The sequence below is a fragment of the Oryctolagus cuniculus genome, chromosome 6, assembly GCF_964237555.1.
Source record: "Oryctolagus cuniculus chromosome 6, mOryCun1.1, whole genome shotgun sequence".
Taxonomy (NCBI): Eukaryota; Metazoa; Chordata; class Mammalia; order Lagomorpha; family Leporidae; genus Oryctolagus; species Oryctolagus cuniculus.
In genome coordinates this window covers 41,488,194-41,511,351 of record NC_091437.1, presented here as the reverse complement: position 1 = coordinate 41,511,351, position 23,158 = coordinate 41,488,194, and the positions used below count along the sequence as shown (strand labels likewise).

The following is a 23,158-nucleotide window of genomic DNA, read 5'->3' as shown; positions in this document are numbered from 1 at the left end:
CGGCCGCAGCGGCCATTGGAGGGTGAACCAACGGCAAAGGAAGACCTTTCTCACTGTCTCTCTCTCTCACTGTCCACTCTGCCTGTCCAAAAAAAAAAAAAAAAAAAAAAAAGATACTAACTGCATGGGAAGTGGGATGGGAGCTGGGGTCGAGGGTAGTTATGGGGGAAAGAACCACTATATTCCCAAAGTTATATCTATGTAAAAATGTATTCATTAAATAAAAATTAAAAAAAAATACTACCTGCAATGCCGGCATCCCATGTGGGCACCAATTTGAGCCCCAGCTGCTCTGCTTCTGTTGCAGCTCCCTGCTTACGTGCCTGGGAAAGCAGTGGAGGATGGCCCAAGTACTTGGGCCCCTGTCACCCACGTAGGAGACCTGGATGGAGGACTGGGCTCCTGGCTTCTGCTTAGACCTGCCCTGGCTTTTGCAGCTATTTGAAAGGTGAACTGCGGATAAAAAAATCTCTCTCTCCTTCAAATAAATACATCAATCTTTAAAACGGACCAAGTCTCCACCTTCTTGGGACGTACCTGGGAGCCAGGTCTGCCTAGCTCTGAGCTGCACCCAGTTATGGGAAAGGGGATGGATGCGTGTGTCCCATCACAGATGGGTCTCCAGGCCCCAATGCAGAGCAGTGGAAGCAAGGCACCATGCCCAGTGTGGGATGGTTCCTTTACATAACTCCCTACCCTGCACAGGGCAAGTCTGTGTATCTGTCTGTGGGTGGACAGATCCATGAGGACACATGCTTAGGGGGTCTAGCAGTTGTGGTGCAGAGGGTTAAGCCACTGCTTAACATTGCCCACATTCCACATCAGAGCGCTGACTGCTCCACTTCCAATCCAGTATTCCTGCGAATACACCTGGGAAGGTGGTGGGTGATGGCTCAAGTGCTTGGGCCCGTCACCCCCAAAGGAGACCCGGATAGAGTTGCTAGCTCCTGGCTTTGGCCTGGCCGAGCCTTGTCTATCGCTGCCATCTGGGCAGTGAACCAGCAGATGGAAGATCTCTGGTGGTCTCTCCCCTCTCTCTGTCACTCTGCCTTTTTAATAAACAAACAAACAAACAAATCTTGAAAAAACAAAGATGCTGAGGAATTTCTAGGGGCACATCCCCACACTGTGGAGTTTCTAGAAAGACAGGAGAATTCTCCAGGATTGACAGCACTTGTTCAGAGCATTTTAGCTTTATCAGGATATTTCCAAAGAAGGAAGACATATTCAAGTATTGTTTACAATTTAAATTTTTTTAAAATTTAACAAACAGATGCAGAGAGAAGGAAAGTACACAAATAAATATACATCATTCAGTCTTTGCAAGACCTGCCATGGGGGATGGGGAGGCTCTCTACCCACCCACAGCTAGGAAGCATCCTGGTTTGGGCATTAGAGCTTTTAAAGTAAACAAATCAATGTTTATGACTGCCTGGGACCAAGGATAAGCTGACCCCACAGACTAGGCAGCTCCCATTGCGTTCCGACATAGCGATTTCCCCTGGATCATGTGAATCCTGTCTCAGCAGGGCTGGGACACCTCCCCCAAGACTTAGCTCACCAGTGCGGAAACAGGCCCAGGCAGTGTGATTTCTTAATTTGCCGAGGACTCAACTAGTTTCACAGCCTGAATGACAACCCGAGAAGCAAGCTGGCCCTGCCTCCAGACCCCCGGTGGGGTGGCCAGATGGGGTGGAGGGGTGCCAGCCCTGGGCTTCACAGGGGCAGCTCCCATGATGAGTCCTGGTGTCCAGCACATGCTGAAAGGACGCCTTGTCAACATGGGAGGAGATCAAGGCAGCCAGGGGGTGCTGAAACCTCCTGTCGGGTCCAGCATCTCGGAGGAGATAGGGACGCTACCTCCACCCCCTCCTCAAGCTCTCGCCAGTGAATTCCGAGGGGCTTTGGAATCACTAGACTGTCTCCCGCTCCCAGGAAACCCCAGGCTGCAGTGGAGCCAGGCCACTAGCCATCCATCATCCTTATCTCTGGGCTCTGGCGGCCCCAGGTCCCTGGTCTGGATGGGCCCAGGGGGTTGGGACGGGTTGGGGGTGGGGGCTGGAGCTGGGGGGATGGATAACAAGAAAAGCAGCTGTCCCCTGGGGGAACTTCAAAGTGCCTGGAGCTGAAATTTATGTGCAGAGCAGCTCATATAGGGGCCAGAGGGCCTTTCGTCCCACAAATACTGAGCACCTACTGTGTGCCAGACACTGGTTAGGGGAGTTTTAAGGACTGAAAGATCTTGTTGCTTGTTTAATTGTGCTACCTACCTTGGTGGGCTAGGTCTGTTGCCTGGGTCCGTCCATTCGTTCATTTATTCATTCTTTATTAAGCACCCACTGTGTGCTGAGGGTTTTTGGAGTCTCAGGCTGTTGGAATGATTACATGAATATGCTCTCCTATGCTGCCCAGCTTTGCTGTCTGCTAATACAATGGTTAAGAGCTTTGGGGTCAGGCAGCCTAGGTCTGTTTTATCTGTGACATGAGGGTAATAATGGCACCTAGCCTGTGGGGTTTGGGAGAAGAGGAAATGAAACAAGACAGCAGAGGGTGCTGGTGTTATGTCGCAGTGGGTTAAGCCACAGCCTGAGATGCCAGCGTACCATATCAGAATGCTGGTTTGAGTCCCAGCTACTCCATTTCCAAACCAGCTCTCTGCTATTGTGCCTGGAAAAGCAGCAGTAGATGGCCTCAGTGCTTGGGCTCCTGCCACCCATGTGGTAGACCCAGATGGGGTTCTAGGCTCCTGGCTTTGGCCTGGACCACCCCTGGGTGCGGTGGCCATTGTCCAGTGAACCAGTGAATGGAAGATCTCTTCTCTACTGTCTCTCTGCCTTAAGAATAAATAAATAGAAAAGAAAAGAAACTGGATAGCATAGGTCCAAGGCTTACCCAAGCTTGGCGACAGTTATCACACAAGAGAAGTGACTACCTCTATGACAACAATTGATTGACAAATTTATTCACACACTCAATATTGACCAAGTACCCATGACACACTGAGCAGATGCTGGGGAGGCAACTGAGCAGATGGCCTGGGAGGGCTTGCAAGAGTCCCCTCCTCTCCCACTGGTCTCTCTTTGGTGGAGGCTCTGGGGTTGAAGAAGAGCATCATGGGTCCTTAGGGTCTTGGGGTGAAAAGGATATGAGAACTAGCTGAGTTTAGTTCTTCCCCCAAAGCCTATGCACGAGCCTCTCCTCCATATTGCTGCCGTCTGGTCAACCACCACCTGCTCTCAACCACTGTGAGGTCCCCTTGACCTCCCAGGCGGCCCAGGAGGAAGGCGTTCCTTCCCTGGAGCCGATAGAAAACTGAGAAATTCCTGGTTCTTTCCTTTGGGCCTCAGCGTGACTCTTTGAGCTTCAGTGTATTCACCCTATAAAATGAGGATACTAACGGTACCTCTCAGGTAAGGTTATTGTGAAGATAAAATGAGATAAAGAAGGTCAAGTCCTTGACACAGTATCTGTACATGACATCTTTTTAATTTTTTTTATAAAGAGGTTTATTTAGCTAACAGCTCTTGAGGGTTGTTTTTAAACATTTATTTTTTTATTTATTAAGTTAGAGGGAGAGGGGGAGAGGGAGAGAGGGAGAGAGCGAGAGAGGGAAAGAGGGAAAGAGGAAGGGAGGGAGAGAGAGGAGGAGAGGGGGAAGGAGGGAGGGGGGAAAGGAGGAGAGGGGGAGAGGGTGAGGGGGAGAGGGGGAGAGAGGGAGAGAGGGAAAGAGGAAGGGAGGGAGGGAGGGGGAGAGGGGGAGGGGGAGGGGGTGGGGGAAGAGGAGGAGAGGGGGCGAGGGGGAGAGGGAGGGGGAGAGGGAGAGGTCTTTCATCCGCTGGTTCACTCCCCAGATGGCTGCAATAGCTGAAGCTGAGCTGATCTGAAGCCAGGAGCCACGGGCTTCTTCCAGGTCTTCCTCGTGGGTACAGGGGCCCAAGGACTTGGGCTATCTTTTACTGCTTTCCCAGGTTATTAGCAGGGAGCTGGATCAGAAGTGGGGCAGCTGGGATTCCAACCAGTACCCATGCTGGAGCTTCATGCTGGGGCTTTAACCTGCTGTGCCACAGTGTTGGCCCCACATGAGATCTTAAGGGATAGCCAGGGGCCAGCACTGGTTTGAGTTCCCGCTACTCCATTTCTGATCCAGCTCCCTGCTAATGGCCTAGGAAAGCAGGGCCCCTGCCTCCATGTGAGAGACACGGAAGAAACTTCTGGCTCTTAGCTTCAGATAGGCCCAGCTCTGGCTGTTGCAGCCATTTGGGAATGAGAAAGCATATGGAAGATCTCTCTCTCTCTCTTTCTCTCTGTCTCTGCCTCTCAAATAAATAAATAAATAAATATTTTTTAAAAAGTAAGGGGTTGCAGTAAAGAGAAGCAACTATAATGACAGCCTTTGGGAATCAATAAACTGGGAAGAACAAGATGGGGGAGGGGAGGTGGAGGAAGAGGACAAGGAGGGGGGAAGAAGAGAAAGAAGAGAAGGAGAAAAGAGGAGGAAGAAAAAGAAGAGGAAAAAAGCTCCCAGAACAGCACTTGGTGAGGTGACAGGCAGTGCTCAGTTCCCAGGAACCCTAGGTTTAGCTAAGGTGGCCACACAGCGTCTGTGGTTTGAGGTCCTCGGTCTGTGGCCCTTGGTTACAATGGGCACACAGGAACTACACTGCTCAGTTCTGCTTGCTTGGGGGAGAGGCTGGGGTGAGACATCGCAGGCTCCTTTCCAGACCCCCCTGGGCTATGGAGCCAGGTCTCTGCCTTGGTCTCTGGCCTTGCTGGGGTGCCCTGAGGAGTGGACTTGTGGACACTCCGCTGCAAGAACCTCACCTACAAGTGCAGCCCCGCTCTGCCTCCCTCAGGGTGGCGGCCCCATCTGTTTCTTCCTCTCACTGCGATCTTTCCCTCCTCTTCCCTTCTTGCCCTTTGCCCTTGGACTGTCTTCACAAACCCCTCTCATCTCCCACTTCCTGCTCCAATATTGTTTTCTCCCAGCTCTGCCGGAGGAGCTACCAGCAGAGGAAGGGACAGACCAGAGGCCAAGGTTGCCTTCGAGACACTGCTTGGGAGCTGAGCAGAAATTCTGCAGACCCCTCCACCTTCTAGGAACCCCTGCTCCGACCCTGCCTCGATACCTGATTTTACTGAGCTTTGATTGCATTAAAAAGAATGACTACATCCCCCCTGTGGCTTCCATCAGGTCAGGATCTGATAATTGACCCTGGCAGGGGCTAGACGGGAGTCACTTTGAAGCTGTTTCAAGCAGGATGAGGACAAACCGTTTTCCCAAAGTGGTCACATCAGGCAACCTGGCCAGTGGGTCAGCTTTTGTGGGGGAGCAAGTCCTGACTGCAGGCAGCTGCTGATTGGACTTCCAGGACCCCTGCAGGAGTGACAACCGCACATACTTAGCTTGCCCATGATGTGCAAAGTGGCCCAAGCCCCTCCTGCAGAAAGCCTGCCCTGGCTGACACTCCCTGGCTCAGGGCAGACAGGCAGCTAGTCACCCAGTGTGAGAGGTCTGGCCCTGGAGGGGAAAGAAAGGTCAAGTTCACACAGGGCAGTGCTCAAGGGGGACCCAGGTCCTACAACAAATATGCTCCCTTCAATTTTCTTCCAATCCCTTGGGTTTCTTTAAGAGAAAAGCCTCAGGGTACCGCTGGTCTGTCTGTAACATCTCTCCAAAGTTTGCTAATGTTTCCTTTCACCCAAGAGGGCCAGCCCTGCGGTGGAGAGGTTGGGAAGGATGTAGCCTGTTTTTAGTAACACTCTGTTTCCCTAGGGAATATTTTCAATCGTGCCTTTCAAATGGCACTGGTTTTCTCTTTATGAAAATTAAACTATTGTGTAAAGATATGGCTGGCAAAATCCCCCGAGCGCAGGCTGCTGGAGATAGTACAGGGAGCCGCTCCCCCGCAGGGCTGGGGCTGGCCCTGAGCTGCTGGGCAGCCTCCAGGAGAGGACTGCACTCCCTCTCGGAGCCTCACCCTCTCTGTGTGCAGTGAGGTTGACGGTGCTCCTCTGTGGGGCTGCAGGGCAGGCTTTCTGAGAGCAGGTGCACTCCCAAAGTGTCCAGACGGTGCTTACTGTGGGGACCACACTGTCTACCTGGTGGCCTCATCTTTCCAGGGACTGCCACTGGCCCCAGCCCATTCTTGGACCCTGCTGCTTCTACAGTACAAAGCGACTACATCCCAGGGTTCCAAGGAAACGTAAAGAACCCAGAACTCCCTGGTCTGGGGCCTGTCCCTTCTCTTTCCTGGGCCTCAGTTTCCCTATCTGTCAAGAGAGGCACTGATCAAATGCCTTCTACGATCCCCTGCAGCTATGAGAACGTTCTGAGCAGTAACCAGGCAGTGGTGAGTCCATGACAGCAGAACATCAGCTTTGCATTCACCTGTGTTCCTCCCTCCCTGCGGACTGGTCCATGGACCACAGCTCTGGCCAGCCCCGGGAGCATCCAGAACCTTCCAAGGAGGAATGTGTGTGGGAACAAGATTCCCAGCTATATGTTGCATGCCACAGTTTGCAAAGTGCTGCCTCCACCAGTGGTTCTGAAAGGAGAATCCTAAAACACACTCACATCTTCAAAGATGTTTATATACTTCTGAGGAATTTTTAAGAGCAGTAAACATGTAATTTTCTCTCAAAAACAATAAAGCTGTTACAGAAATACTGAGCTAAGCCAGTCCATTTAAGAGAGCAAGTGATTTATGTAAATATGTTGAACAGCCTTTTCCGGGGAGTTTTCTTACTATGTAAAGACAACTCTTCCCAGCAAGTATCTCCCTCACACCTGACTGCTGGAATGTGGATGGAACATGTGCGTGTGCGTGCGCAGCGGCATGCGTGTGTGTGTGTGTGTGTGTGTGTGTGTGTGTGTGTGTCTTGCCAGTGATCTACTGAGCAGAAACTTCAGCCAAGTCAGCAAAACCAGGACAGAAGTACTTGGATTCCTCAGGGCTTCAGCCTGAGCCAGGCACCCGGGCTTCTGAGCTGCGTCCTTCTCCTGGACGACTTCCTGCATCTCCCCCATCCAGCCTCCAGCCTGTCTGGGGGGTCTTGTTTCCCCTCATCTCCAGATGAAAGCCCCAAACATGGGGACATCTATTTCGGAAAATGTATCCCCAAGAAGTGATCATGATGCAGGCAAAGGTCTTCCCCCAAGACTGCTTTATCACAGCTGCTGCTAAAATTAAGATACAGGGAGAAGAATTCAAATCTCTCAGAACAGGGATCTGAAGTCACTTGGTAGTTTAAACACTACAGAAAGTGGCTGGGAGCCATGCACCTAGGAGTAGGCAGATGTGGACTTGAGTGGCACTTTAAGCATCCTTAGCTTCTCTAAGCCTCTTTATTGTTTTCTCAACTGTAAAATGGGGATAATAATAAGACCACCTTCATTTTTCTTATTTTGAGGGTTAAATGGGGCCATGCCTGGAAGACAATGAATGCTGCCTGGTGCACGGTGAGCAGCTGGCGCATGTTAGTTTGCTGGGCAGCTGCTGAGACACACAAAATGTGGATGGGGAGTGCTGATGACATGGAAAGACACAATACAGCAACAGTAAAAATGGCAGATGATTTCTCAGCACGAGCCATGTGAGTATGAGTTATACTCATTCGCATTTACAGTGGTATGGAACGCTGGACGTGAAGCAGAGATGTGGCTGGTAACAGTAGAATTGACTGGCCCTCACATAATCCTGTCTCAGACTCACAGACTTGACTGATTTTTGCTAACAATTAGAAAGATAAAAGTGATCTCTATTGAGTGTCCACTACAGCCAGGCACGTCTAGCTATACTACTCCCTAATGTATCCTCCATACCCACCTATGTGGTGGATATTATTAGTGTTCCCAATATCCCCGTGAGGAAACTGAGGTAGAGAGGGGGTGATTAGCATTTTGCCTGAGATCTCACAGCCAGAAAAAGATTAGAGGATGGGTTCAAACCTAGAATTTTTAAAAAAGATATATTTATTTATTTGTAAGAGGGGAGAGAGAGAGAGAGAGAGAGATTGATTTCATTCACTGGTGGCTAGGACTGATCCAGGCCGAAGTCAGGAGCCAGGAACTTCATCCAGGTCTCCCACATGGGTGGCAGGGGCTCAAACACTTGGGCCATATTCTGCTGCTTTTTCCAGGCTATTAGCTGGATCAGAAGTGGAGCATCTGGGTCATGAACTGGTGCCCATAGGGGATGTTGGCATTACAGTCAGCAGCTTTATCCACTATACCTCAATGCCAGCCCCAAACCTAGGATCCTAAGGATAATGCTATTTTGCCTCTCAGGCACCTCATGTTACAAACAGGCAAACAAAGGTCCAGAGAAATTGGGTGACTGGCCCAAGGCCACACAGCAGGCAGAGGCAAGGTGAAAACCAGGATACTGGTATCACCATGCCCAGGCTTTAGGCTCCACAGTGCTCCTGCTGGACAGCCCCTCTGGCTCTGCCAAGGGCACCTGGGCATTAGCTTTCCCTTCCTGCGCAGCCTGAGGTGGGAAAATGCAGGGAGGTTAGCAAGGGGGGCAGCCATGAAACACTTGCTCCGTGGCCCCAGGGCACTGCGCCTCACCCTAAATCCTCTATAATTTAAGGCAAATGTAATCCATATGACTGGTTCATTTACACCCAAGTCTTCAAAACATTTTGTTTGAAGAGCTGTTACTTACAGAGCCTTTAGAAGCTGTTAGCCGGATTCAGCTCCCCCAGCCCTTGTCCCAGCCCAGCTCTCTCCTCCTCCCCCATCTCCCCTGGAGCCCACACTAGCATCTGTCAGCCTGAAAAAAGCTCAGACGCTTGGGTTCAGAAACCTGAGTGTGGGCACAAGGAGACCATTGTCAGGCTGTTTCGCATGGCCCTGTTTGTAAACACAGAAAATTGGAAACAACTTCAATGTCCACCAGTGGAAGAATGGATGCATAAATTATGGCAAATTCAGGCACTGTAATGCTGTACAGTGAACATGAATGAACAAGATCTTTACTTATCAAAATGGGAGAATCTCATAGATGTATTGTTGAAAAACAAACAGGTTGCAGATGAATTCACCATGTGATAACAATTATACACACTTTTAAAACATCCAATCTCTCGTGTATACAAATCCACATATATTTATATATTCAGAAATAATGTATATAAAATAAAGAGCAGGATACTCATACATTTGATCCCCAGAATACTTGAGCTCCATGTCATGAATTCAAATAAGCCCAGAAGGAAAATATTTGAGAGAAGAAAATTGTATCTGAGGCAGGAGGTTGATGCACTGTTAAAGATGCTTCTTGGCGCACAGGCATCCTATATTTGAGTGCCTGGGTTTGAGTCCTGGTTCTGCTCTTGATTTGTGCTTCCTGCTAAGGCACACCCTGGGAGGCAGCAAGTGACGGTTTAAGTAGTTGGGTCCCCGACATCCATGCTGGAGATGTGGACTGAGTTCTTAGTTCCAGGCTTTAGCTTGGTCCATCCCCAGCTGTTGCGGGTATTTGGAAAAATGAACCAGCAGATGGACGATTTTTGTCCACCTCTCTTTCTCTCTGCCTTGCAAATAAAAGTTTTAAGAATGCATATGGAGCCGACGCTGTGGCATAGTGGGTTAAACTGCCATTTGCAGCGCCGGCATTCTATATGGGTGCCAGTTTGAGTCCCGGCTGTTCTATGTCCCATCCAGCTCCCTGCTAATGCACTTGGAAAAGCAGAGGAAGATGGCCCAAGTGCTTGGGCCCCTGGGCCCATGTGGGAGACACAGATGAAGTGCCTGGTTCCTGGCTTCGGCCTGGACCAGCCCTGGCTGTTGAAGCCATTTGGGGAGTGAACCAACAGATAGAAGATAGATATCTCTATCTGTGTCTCCCCTCTTCTTTCTGTAACTCTGCCTTTCAAATAAATTTTTAAAAAATTTTTTTAAAAAATTGGAAAATGAAAATCAGCATTACTGGAGCTGGCATTATGTCTCTGTGGGTTAAGCTATTGCTTGTGACTTTGACATCCCATCTCAAAGCTTTCAATCTACCTGCCTGCACCTGGGTAAACAATGGATGATGCTTCAAGTGCCTGGGTCCTGGTAGCCATGTGGGAGACCTGGCTATAGGTTCCTGGCCTTGTCATGGCCCAGTGCAAGACATTGTGGCCATTTAGGGAATCAACAGGGGAAGGAAGAGCTCTCTCTCTGTCACTTTGCCTTTCAAATAAATAACAAATATATCTTTTTTAAAAAAATTAGCATTACTAAGATACTGGATCATGAATAAATGACATTTATAGCAGGAATACAAGGTTGGTTCAGCATTCAAATAATGATCCCATTAATAGAATAATTCAAGACTTACTATAAAGCCATCATAATCAAGAAAATGTGTTAGCAGTCAAAGGATATAGATTAATGAAACAGAAGAGTATCCAAAAATAGACTCCCTATAAGCATACACACAGATAAATAATCCATCCATATATATATATATATATATATACACATACCATGTGTAGTCAACTGAATTTTTTTTAAGATTTATTTATTTATTTGAAAGTCAGAGTTACACAGAGAGAGAAGGAGAGGAAGAGAGAGACAGAGAGAGAGCAAAAGAGAGAGAGAGAGAGGTCTCCCATCCACTGGCCCACTCCCCAGTTGGCCACAACTGCTGGAGCTGCATCGATTCGAAGCTAGGAGTCAGGAGCTCCTTCCAGGTCTCCCACGCAGGTGCAGGGGTCCAAGGACATGGGCCGTCTTCTACTGCTTTCCCAGGCCATAGCAGAGAGCTGGATCAGGAAGTGGAGCAGCCAGGACTTGAACCAGAGCCCATATGGAATGCCAGCACTGCACGCTGTGGCTTTACTTGCTACGCCACAGCCCCAGCCCCTCAACTGGATTTCAACAAAGGTATGGAAGACCTCTCTCTCTCCCTCTCTGACTCTCCCTTTCTCTGTAACTCTCTCTCAAATAAATAAGTTTTTAAAAAATTAAAAAAAAAAGACTTTCAGCAAAGTATGCTGCAATAACTAGATATTGTATGGGCTAAAAAAAATCTCATTTCCTACCTCACACTATACCCCAAAGTTAATTCCACATGAGGCAGAGATCTAAATGCATAAGCAACAACTACAAAGCCTCTAGAAACAAGCACAGGAGAATATTCTCAAAGCCTTGAGGTAGACACAGATTTCTTATAGAGAACTGAAGAGGCAAAAATCTATAAAAGATAAATATTGATAAATTTTCAAGAGAATGAAAACATAAGCCACATACCAGGGAGAAAACACTTGCAAAAAGCATATCTGACAAAGAGATGTTACCCAAAATATACAAGAACTCTTAAAGCTCAACAATAAGAAAATGAACAACCTAATTAAGAAATGGGCAAAGACCTGAATAGACCTAACCAAGAAAGATGTCTAGATGGCAAATGAGCATATGGAAAGATGCTTGACATCATATGCCATTAGGAAATTGCAAATTAAAACAATGAGATTCCACCACATCACTATTAGAATGGCCAAAACCCAGAACACTGCAACAATAAACGCCAGAAAGGGTGTCCAACAGGAGCTCTCATTCATGGCTATTAGGAATGCAATGTGGTACAGCCACTGTGGAGGACAGTTTGGCAGCTTATGACACAACTAAACATATTTTTCCCATACCAACCAGGAATTATGCCCTTTGATATTTATCCAAATGAATGAGAAAACTATATCCACACAAAAATCTGTTCATGAATATTTATTATAGCTTTATTCATAATTGCCACAATGTGCAAGCAATCAAGACATCCTTTCGTAGGTAAATAGATAACTAAATCATGGTCCATTCAGACAATGGAAAATTATTTAGCACTAAAAATAAACGAGTTATCAAGCCCTGAAAAAAACATAGGAAAATCTTAAATACATATTACCAAGTGGAAAGCAGCCAGTTTAAAAAGGTTACACACTGGTTACAGCTCTATGACATTCTGGAGAAGGCAAAATTATGGAAACAACAAGATCGTTGGTTACCGGAGACAAGAGGGGAGCAGGGGATGCTCAGGGTATTTTTAGGACAATTACACTATTCTGTATGATATTATAATGGTGCACACATGTTATTATTCATTCGTCAAAAATCTTAGACATACAACATCAAGTGTGAGCCTGATATAAGTTACGGACTTTGGGTGATAATGAGTCAGTGTAGGTTCATCAGTTTATCAGTGTAGTACAGGATACTGATAGCAAGTGAGGCTGTGCATGTGAGAGGGCAGGGCTACATGGGAACTCTTTGTACTTTCTGTTAAGTTTTTTTTATGAACCTGAAACTGTTTACTAAATATACCTTAAAAAAAAAAAGCAGCTTTTGTTCATCAAAGATAATTTTAAAATGAAAAAAAAAAAACCAAACCAAATAGAAGAAACTATTTGTAATACACATTTACAAAAAGGACTTACATCCAGAATATACAAAGACTCCTACAACTCAACAGCAAAAGACAACCAGGCCAATTTAAAGCAAAAAGGGCAAGAGCCTTGAACAGTCTGTAAAAAAGACCAGAAATGATGAATAAGCAAAGGAAAAGATGTTCAATATCACTAGATACAAAGGAAAGGGAAATGAAAGCCAATATGAGATACTCACTATGAGCCCGCTTGGCAGAAATGAAAAACACAGCAACTTCAAGTACTGAAGAGGATCAGGAGCACCTGGAACTCTCTTATGTTTCTGGTTCAAGTGTACGATGGTAAAAGTACTCAGGAAAACTCTGTGGAGGTTTCTTTTGAAGATAAATACAGCTACCTACCCTAGGACCTAGCAATTTGATTCTTAGGAATGAAAATGAATAACACACACACACACACACACACACACAGCTTTATGAAATATTTACACACATAATATGCAAAAGCTGGAAACAGCCCTAATGGCTAGAATTGTAACAATTTCTTACAATGATACACTGTTTGGCAATAACTGAATCACACAATAAACAAACCTGAAAAACATATTGAGTGAAAAAGCTATCATAGAAGTGTGTGACTCTGTTTATATGAATTTCTTTTTTTTTTTTTTAATTATTTTATTTATTTGAAAGACAGGGTTACAGAGAGAGATAGAGACAGAGAGAGAGGTCTTCCATCCACTGGTTCACTCCCCAGATGGCCGCAATAGCCAGAGCTGAGCCTATCTGAAGCCAGAAGCCAGGAGCTTCTTCTGGGTCTCCCATGTGGGTACAGGGGCCCAGAAACTTGGGCCATCTCCTACTGCTTTCCCAGGCCATAGCAGAGAGCTGGATTGGAAGAGGAGCAGCAGGGACTAGAACCGGCACCAATGTGGGATGCCGGCACTTCAGGCCAGGGCTTTAACCCACTGCGCCACTGCGACGACCCCTATATGAATTTCTATGATATGGTAAACTAATGTATGGTGATGAAAATTAGAACCAATTTGCTTTTTGCCTCTTGTGGGAGATTAACATTAACTGGAGAGTGGCAAGAAGGGACTTTCTGGGATGATGAAAATATTTTATATTTAATTTATTTTTATTATTTATTTATTGTGGTAGTGGTTACATAACTGTACACAGTTGTCCAAACTTATACAACTTTTTGTTTGCTCTTAATTTTTTTTAAAGATTTATTTATTTGAAAGGCAGAGTTATAGAGAGGCAGAGGCAGAGAATGAGAGGGGTCTTCTATCCACTCCCCAAACGGCCACAACAGCCAGAGCTGGGCTGATCTGGGCTGATCCAAAGCCGAGAGTCAGGAGCTTCTTCCGGGTCTCCCACACAGGAGCAGGGGCCCAAGGACTTGGGCATCTTGCACTGCTTTCCCAGAATGTAGCAAAGAGCTGGATCAGAAGTGGGGTAGCCAGGTCTAGAACCAGCGCCCATATGGGATGCCAGCACTGCAGGTGGTGGCTTTACCCACTACGCCATAGCACTGGTGCCTGCATTTAAATTTTAACTCAACAAAAATTGCAAAAAAACAAAATAAATTACTTAATATAAAGAAAAATGGTGTATCAAAGTTAAGGATTTTTTTCAATGAAGAATAGCACTGATACAGTAAGCAGATGGCAGATTATAAGAAGATAATTTACACTGTAAAAAACCAAGAACAGAAAACCCTCTTGACGAAAATAGAATAAGCCTGAACAGAAGAGTGACTAACGGGTGACTTAACAATTTATAGCTCTTAGTTAAATTAAGCATATGTACACTTACTACCTGAGCATTCCCTTTCTAGCCACAGATTTTAATAAAAGTATCATATAGGTCCACTGAGGTCATATTCACTTATGTTCAAGATAGTAGTACTTATGGGGGCAGAGCCAAGGCAGTGTGGAGTCCATCCAAGAAGGAGTGGATGGCCAAATGTGATGGTCAACACATCACACACTACACTACTGCACCTGGCTGTATCACAATACATGTGGAGCCTGGAAAAAGAGTTCTGAGAGGAAAATCAATAAATAAAAGCAATGAAATCTGTAAAACTTTTAGGTCAATACAAAGCATATGGAAGTCAAAACAACATGTTTCGTCAAGATAGCATACAAAAGAAGATCCACCAGACAGACTGAAATGGTTGCCTAGAAAGGGCATAATAGGAAGTCTCTGTAGTTTCTGTTAAGTTTTTTTATGAACCTAAAATAGTTTACTAAAAATACTGTAAGTTAGACTTCATCAAATAAAGCAGCTTTTGTTCATGAAAGATCATTAAAAAATGAAAAAACAAACCAAATAGAAGAAGCTATTTGTAATACAATGGAAGGGCAATGAGAATCAAGGAGCATGAATCAGTCAACAAAAGCAGTTTATTGGGGTGGCTGCTGTGGTGCAGAGGGCTAAACTATCACTTGGGATGCCCACATCCCATACCAGAGTGCCATTCCAGTCCTGGCTACTCTGTTTCCAGTCCTGCCTCCTGCTAGTGCATCCTGGGAGGTAGCAGATGATGGCCCAACTGCTTTGGTTCCTGCCACCCAAGTGGGAGATCTGGATGGAGTTCCTGGCTCCTGGCTTTGGCTCAACCCAGCCCAGGCTGTTGCAAGCATTTGAGGAGTGAAACCACAGATGGAAGCTCTCTCTCCCTGTCTCTCTTTCTCTTTGTTACTCTGCCTTTCAAATAGAAAATAAACATTAAAAAACAAACAAACAAACAAACAAACCAAGAACAGAGCTTTGCATAGATCAATGGTGACAATGTGTCATAAAGTGAGAGTGTGGTCATTTCAGCTTTCTGCACCTGATCTCTCCCCCACACACACACACTGAAGATATCCTATATTACACATATTGTTGTTAATTACATGAATTAACTCATTTAGCCTTCATAATAAGGAAGAATTGTTAGCATCCCACACACCTCCCCATTTTATAGATGAGGAAACTGAGGCACACAGTGGTCAGGTCAGGTCCTTAAGATGGCACAGCTAGTCATCTGCAGACCAGTATTCAAACTTAGCAAGCCAGAAGCCCTGACTGTGAATTGTTCCCCAGGCTGCCAGGGGAATTCCTCGAGGCCCAAGACCCAGGCTGTGGACCCAGCAAAAAAAGGCCTCCTAGAAAAGGGAATGCAGAGCAAGCAGGGTCTGCACTTTCAGCCCAAATAAACAGCCTGCCAGCATTTCCTCAAAGTCAGCAGCTGCAGGGAGGGAGCCAGGTGGCAGCCCATGTGGTTTTGATAGAACGCCCATGCAAGCCAAGCTTAAATATCACAGCGGCACTGTTTGCGTAGTTAAATTTAAGGATCTGTCAGTTTATGATGAATTTTTATTTTTAAGGGTTTCAAGTAAGCTGTAAACATTCCCTCCAGACTGAAATTCCACCCCCCAGAACCCCTGTTTAACACCTGGGAGGGGCAGGGCCAGGGAGCAGAGGAAGGAACTGGGGGAGGCACTGTAGGAAGAAGGTGAGAGAGAAGAGGGTGAGCACTGGCCAGTGGGGCAGGGCCAGGGGGACTTCTTCCAATCAGCATTCCCAGGAAGGGGTGGGAGGGGCTGGGGCCCCACAATAAGGGAGGCTAGTTGCATCCCCAAAAGCAATGGGCCAATCTCCTTGAAACCTAATTTACTTGCCCTTTCCCCCTGCCCAGCAAAGCAGGACTGGGCATTGAAGAATAACCCCCCTCCTCCCGCTGGGAACTGTTTGCCATCTAGTGCTAGAGGAATGAAGTCAGGGCACTGTGTGCATGGTACACATACGGTTCTTTTTAATGCACACATATATGGTTCAAGGATGTTGTTATCGCTCTTGATTATTCTAGATTTTAAAATAATAAACAGGCATGACTTTGGCCATCATAAAAACTTGTGGCTATGAAAACCAAAAAGTAAACTGGAACCAACACCATACAAGTGGCTGCCCTGAGAATCCTGAGTTTCCACCCCGCATCACGTCCCACTGCTACCCCTCAGTGTACCGTTTCATTTTCACCACACCCCCTTGGCTGGCTATTTTCCAACCCTCATTTTATAAATGAAGAAACGGAAGTTTGGGCAAGTGACCTAACTTGTACAGAAACACCCTGCTGGGAAGGTGTATGCGTCAGCTCGGGCTGCCATAGACACGAATCCCAAGCTTAACCAAAAGGCATTTATTTTCTCACAGTTCAATGCGTCATCAAGGCTGATGCCTCCTGAGGTCTCTCTCCTCAGTTTGTAGCTGACTGTCCTCTCCCGTGTCCTCACGTAGCCTTTCCTCTGCACAGTGACAGCCCTGCTGTCTTTGTGCAAGAGAGGACTCCCGTCAGGCTGGATGACAGCCCCATCCTCATGGCCTCATTTTAACATCATCTCCTCTTGAAAGGATCTGTCCCCAAGCACAGTCACATTCTGAGGTTCTGAGGGTTGGGGCTTTAACATATGACTTTGGAGGAACACAGTTTGGCCCCTAATAGAAATGGACTTGTTGAGTAATGAAGAAAGATTGTTTAAGACTTTCTATTTCAATTTTTGGAAATTACTTATTTGAGAGGCAGAGAGACAGGGACAGAGAGTTCCCCTCTCTTCATTCACCTCATTTGCCCACCATGGCCAGGGCTGGGCTAGGTCAAAGCTAGAAGCCAGAAACTCAATCCGGGTTTCCTACATGGGTGATGGGGACCCAACCACGTGAGTCATCAATGCTTCTTCCAAGGGTGTGCATTAGCAGGACAGTGGAGCCAGGAGAAGGAGCCAATTATTTAACTCAGGTACTCTGATGTGGGATGCAAGGGTCTTAACTGGTGTCTTTTTTTTTTTTTTTTTTTTGACAGATAGAGTTAGTAGAGATGTGGGATGCAAGGGTCTTAACTGGTGTCTTTTTTTTTTTTTTTTTGACAGGTAGAGAGAGAGAGAGAGAGAAAGATCTTCCTTCCGTTGGTTCACTCCCCAAATGGCCGCTATGGCCGGTGCTGCGCCGATCCGAAGCCAGGAGCCAGGTGTTTTTTCCTGGTCTCTGACACGGGTACAGGGGCCCAAGCACTGGGCCATCCTCCACTGCCTTCCCAGGCCACAGCAGAGAGCTGGACTGGAAGAGGAGCAACTGGGACTAGAACCCGGCGCCTATATGGGATGCCAGCACCACAGGTGGAGGATTAACCAAGTGAGCCACAACTCCGGTGTCTTAAACACTAGACGAAATGCCGACCCTGCCCTGAAGATTTTTTTAAATGGCGATTCAGCTCAAGCACAAAGCAGCCTCTCTTTCTCTCTGGAGGCACTTGGGGGTTCACCACTAGAAGATGGGGAACTAAACAACCTGTGTCCCTTGTTTTTCTCCAAAGTGTCTGGTAACACCAAGTATGGTCACCTGTGGCACCTCCCTCCCCTGCCCCCAGCCCCACTTGCTTCCCCACCATATTAATCTGTTTTACTTCACTGTAAGAGACTGGGCTATGTTTATAAAGAAAAGAGGCTTACGTAGCCCACAGTTTGGAGGCTGACAGTCAAAGCAGCATGGCTGAGGCTCTGCTGAGGGCACCCCCTGTTGGCTGTGTCACCTCATGGTAGATTCCAATAGTGAGAGCACACTGAGGAACATGAGCTCACTTGGCAGCGTGAGAAGAAGGGAGATGCAGGGATCAGGCGCAAGCTTTTATGAAAACGCATTCTCTGGAAAACTCACCCAGAAGACCAGCATCCCCTCCTGAAGGCAATGGCTGCAGGAGGCCCCACCTCTCCAAGTTTCCATTTCATCTTCCAACACTACACTGAGGACCAAGCTCCCAACACATGAAACTTCGGGGGCAAACTACATCTAAATCACAGCACTTGCCTCTGTGTGGTACACTGCCTGCCTCTGGGTGGAGCATGTGTGAGGATGCACTTGAAGGATGAACAAGGTTGAGTGCACAGCCATCCTTTCCCAAGAGCCTCAAATGTACCAGACATTCTGCAATGCCATCTTCAGTTATCACAGCAGTCTTAGAAGGAGGTATTAGAGATACATCATTTAGGATATTCTGATTGAAAATGAAAGAAAAACTAGCCAGGACAAACTGAAGCAGAACAAGGCACTCTGTCAACTACTGTGGCATAATAAATCACCCCAAAATTCAATACTTAAAACAATATGCATTTACTGTTGCTCATGAATCTACAGGTCAGCTGGATGGCTCTGCTCTGCTGGGCTCAGCCTGCTCCTGGCTGATCTTGGCTGTGCTGTCTTGGGCATTTCCAAAATGGGCTGGGTTGCAAAACCAGGTCTCTCCTCCTCTAGCGTGAGAGTTCTGGCTTTTCACAGGTCCAAGAGAGCAAAGGCTTGGAACTGGCCCATTATTTCTTCTGTTCCATTGGCCAAAGTGAATCCCAAGCCAAACCAAAGAAGACGGAGGTGATTTCTACCTTTTGTTAGAAATTTCTGTAAAGCCATATTGAAAGGACATGAGGCCGGTGCCGTGGCTCAATAGGCTAATCCTCTGCCTTGTGGCACCGGCGCACCGGGTTCTAGTCCCGGTCAGGGCGCCGGAGTCTGTCCCGGTTGCCCCTCTTCCAGGCCAGCTCTCTGCTATGGGCCGGGAGTGCAGTGGAGGATGGCCCAAGTGCTTGGGCCCTGCACCCGCATGGGAGACCAGGAAAAGGACCTGGCTCCTGGCTTCGGATCAGCATGATGCGCCAGCTGCAGTGCGCCGGCCGCGGCGGCCATTGGAGGGTGAACCAATGGCAAAGGAAGACCTTTCTCTCTGTCTCTCTCACTGTCCACTCTACCTGCCAAAAAAAAAAAAAAAAAGAATTAGGCCAGTGCCCCGGCTTACTAGGCTAATCCTCCGCCTTGCGGCGCTGGCACACCAAGTTCTAGTCCCGGTCGGGGCACCGGATTCTGTCCTGGTTGCCCCTCTTCCAGGCCAGCTCTCTGCTATGGCCCGGGAGTGCAGTGGAGGATGGCCCAAGTGCTTGGACCCTGCACCCCATGGGAGACCAGGAGAAGTACCTGGCTCCTGCCATCGGATCAGCATGGTGTGCCGGCCGCAGTGCGCGCCGGCCACAGCAGCCATTGGAGGGTGAACCAACGGCAAAGGAAGACCTTTCTCTCTGTCTCTCTCTCTCACTGTCCACTCTGCCTGTAAAAAAAAAAAAGAAAGAAAAAAGAAAGAACATGAGGGGCTGGCACTGTGGCATAGTGGGCTAGGTTTCCATCTGCAGAGCCAGCATCCCTATTGGTGTTGATTCTAGTCCCAGCTGCTCCTCTTCTGATCCAGCTCTGCTTATGGCCTGGGAAGGCAGTGGAAGACGGTCCAAGTTCTTGGGCCCCTGCACCCATGTGGGAGACCTGGAGGAAGCTCCTGGCTTCTGGCTTCAGATTGGCTCAGCTCCAGCCGTTGTGGCCATTTGGTGAGTGAATCAGTGGATAGAACACCTTTGTATCTCTCCTTCTCTGTCTGTATCTCTGCCTGTCATACAAATAAATAAATCTTTTAAAAAGAAAGAAAGAGGCCGGAGCCGTGGCTCACTAGGCTAATCCTCTGCTTGAGGCGCCGGCACCCCGGGTTCTAGTCCTGGTTGGGGCGCCGGATTCTGTCCCAGTTGCTCCTCTTCCAGTCCAGCTCTCTGTTGTGGTCCGGGAGTACAGTGGAGGATGACCCAAGTGTTTGGGCCCTGCACCCGCATGGGAGACCAGGAGGAAGCATCTGGCTCCTGGTTTCGGATGGGCGCAGCGCGCCAGCTGTAGCAGCCATTTAGGGGGTGAACCAATGGAAAAGGAAGACCTTTCTCTCTGCCTCTCTCTCTCTCTCTCACTAACTCTGCCTGTCAAAAAAAAAAAAAAAAAGAAGAAGAAAAGAAAGGAAGGAAGAAATAAAGGAAAAGGAAAAAAGGAAGAAAATAAATGAGCCCAGGCAAGGGTGAAAAGCGTGGCTATCTCAGTAATTAATCTTCCCTAAAGAATTTACTGACATATATTTGGAAAGTCAAAGGAATCTGGCTTCAGGCACAGGTCAATACAGCTACTCAAATCATACTGCCATCCCCTGGCTTGGCTCTACTCCACAGATGGCTCCATTTGTAGACATATCTTCCCTTCAGAGAAGCCATGCAACAAAAGTGACCTGCTCATCCTCACAGCTTTACACCTACTGAAAAGCCAGGGGCTGTCCCTTTCTTTTTCTAAAGATTGATTTATTTATTTGAAAGTCAGAGTTAAACACACACACACACACACACACAGAGAGAGAGAGAGAGAGAGAGAGAGAGAGAGGTCTTCCATCTGCTGGTTCACTCTCCAATTGGCCACAACAGCTGCAACTGCACCAATCAGAAGCCAGGAGCTTCTTCCTGTTCTCCCACGTGGAAGCAGGGGCCTAAGGACTTGGGCCATCTTCTACTGCTTTCCCAGGCTGTAGTAGAGAGCTGGATCGGGAAGTGGAGCAGCCGGGACTTGAACCAGAGCCCATATGTGATACCAGCACTGCAGGCAGTAGCTTTACCTGCTACGCCACAGTGCCAGTCCCAGGGGCTGTCCCTTCACAGCTGGACTCTCACTGGCTGCAGTTGGGTCACATGTCCTTCTCTAAACCAGTCATTGGAGGGGGAGGGAGTGGTATAAGGAAACAGCTGAATATCTCAGGCTCTGTGCTAAGGACAGGACTATCCCCAAAACATGTGGGCTGAGAGTCTAAGAGGGATAGGTACACATAGGCAACTGGGGATACTGAGTTGAAGGTTGAAGGCTGCTGGGTGGCAAAAACCTCAGATGCCCACTACAGTTACTACTTCCGTTGCACAGAGAACCCAAGGCTCAGATGGGTTATGTGCCTTGAGGGAGGTGATCCACTGTTGAGACAAGACTGCCATGCATGTTTGCCTCACCCCAGAGCCTGTATATTCTCCATAGCATCCTGATGGGTGCCTCTTGGTCCCAGAGAAGAAGAATCCTTAACCCAGACTGCTTGCTAACCATCCTCTCCAGCTTTGGATCATTTCCATATCTGGCCCCCACACGGCAGCAGCCAGGATGAGGAAGGGGGCAGAAGTCCTACCAAGTGGGGAATTTTTGAAGGCACGGGGGCTACGTGCTTTGGAGAAGACTCAGGGGGGTGAGGAACACCCCATAATCTGAGTGGCTTACTAGGAGGAGCCCACATGATGGCCAAGGTCAGAGCTGGGACCAAGGAGAAAGATACAAGAAAGATGAATGGACAGTGAGGACACTCTGAGAACAACAGGGGACCAGGAGGAGAAAGGAGGTCGGGAAAAGGAAGGGGAAATAAGGAATAAGGAGGGGAGGGGCAAGGGCAGGGGAAGAGAAGGGACGGGCAGAGGCCCACTGAGCTTGTCCAGAGATCAGAAGGGGGCTTTGTGCATGAGATCTGTGAGGTCAACTCTATTGACATGGGATTCTCTTAGCCAAGTCAGGGCAAAATCCAGACAGGAATTGTCTTCTCCTAATCCTCCCTGAGCCAGGAACACAGCCTAAATTCCAGGCCAAAAGGCTTCAGGGGATCCCCAGGGGCCACAGAGTTGAGCGATGAGAATATAGCTTTTGCCTTTGTCAGAGAGGAGTTCTAGTCCTCCAACACTCCCCACTGCACTAGACAGCAAGTCTCTGGCTCTTCATCAGAAGTGGGAATAATTCCCACCTTCTAGGGCTGGGGTGGGGCCCCAATGAGCTATTGTGTGCCAAGCACCTGCACCCAGCCACAGCCTGCCAGGCCTTGCCTAGTTGCACACGTGCACCTCTCAGGTTCTTCCCCACCTCAGCCCCATGCTATGCCCCCCATCAACTCAGAAATTGCTTCTAGGGGCCAGAGGCAGCAAACCCAGAGTCCCCAAGGGGCCCCTCCACCGCCGGCATCCAGCCTCTGTCCTTTCCCTTGCCTCCCGGTGCCCATCGACACATGGCTCTCTTTCACCTCCGACTGCAAGAACCCAGCAGCTGATTTAGGAGTGTGCTCAGGGCCTAGAATGTAAACCATTTCTCACCAGGAATGTGTAAACAACCCATAAAGCAAAGGATTTGGGGCCCAGTCACGTGGCCCAGCTGCCCATAAAACCAAAGCATTGATCTCAGCTCTCTAGCAAGCCTGTAAGCCAGGGGAATGATGGAGGGGCTGCGGCTTGGAAACCTGTAATCTCCCACCATACATCTGAGGTGGCATGTTTGAAGTCCTCGGATGAGTTATTTATATTCTTTTTGCAATGTGTACTCAAAGGGCATTAGCCCAAACTCCTGGCAACAGGACTTATGGGGCCTGGCCACTTAAAAAAATAGGGGGATGCAAGTGGTCCCCCTAACAAGTCTCTGGGCAGCCACATAATCGAAGCCAGATCATCCTGCCCGGACTTGGCTAAACTTGGGCTATTCAGGGACCACCTTCTCATCCTCCTCTGTGCCTGCGCACTGTTTAGTCTGTTATTTACTGAATGCTCTATATTTTACTTGGTAAAACTTTATTTATTTATTTATTTGAGAACGAGAGAAAGGGAGTGGGGGAGAAGGGAGGAGAGATCAAGTTTCTATCCACTGGTTTACTACCCAAATCACCACAATAACCAGGGTTAAGCCAGGCTGAAGCTGAGAGCTGGGAACTTAATCCAGGTCTCTCATGTGAGTGGCAGGGATCCAATTACTTGAGCTATCACCTGTTACCTGCCAGGGTGTGCATTAGTAGGAAGCTGGAATCAGAAGCAGAGCCAGGACTAAAATGTAAGCACTTCCACATGGCATGTGGGCATCTTAACCACTAGGCCCAATGCCTACCCCAATGGTTT

At 47.8% G+C, this 23,158-nt stretch overlaps 1 long non-coding RNA gene across 1 annotated transcript in view; it reads right to left on the bottom strand.

Annotated features, from left to right (window-relative positions):
• LOC103347934 (uncharacterized) overlaps positions 1–23,158 on the bottom strand; it is a 64,062-nt gene that overhangs the window by 13,415 nt on the left and 27,489 nt on the right. The gene's annotated exons all lie outside the window — the stretch shown is intronic.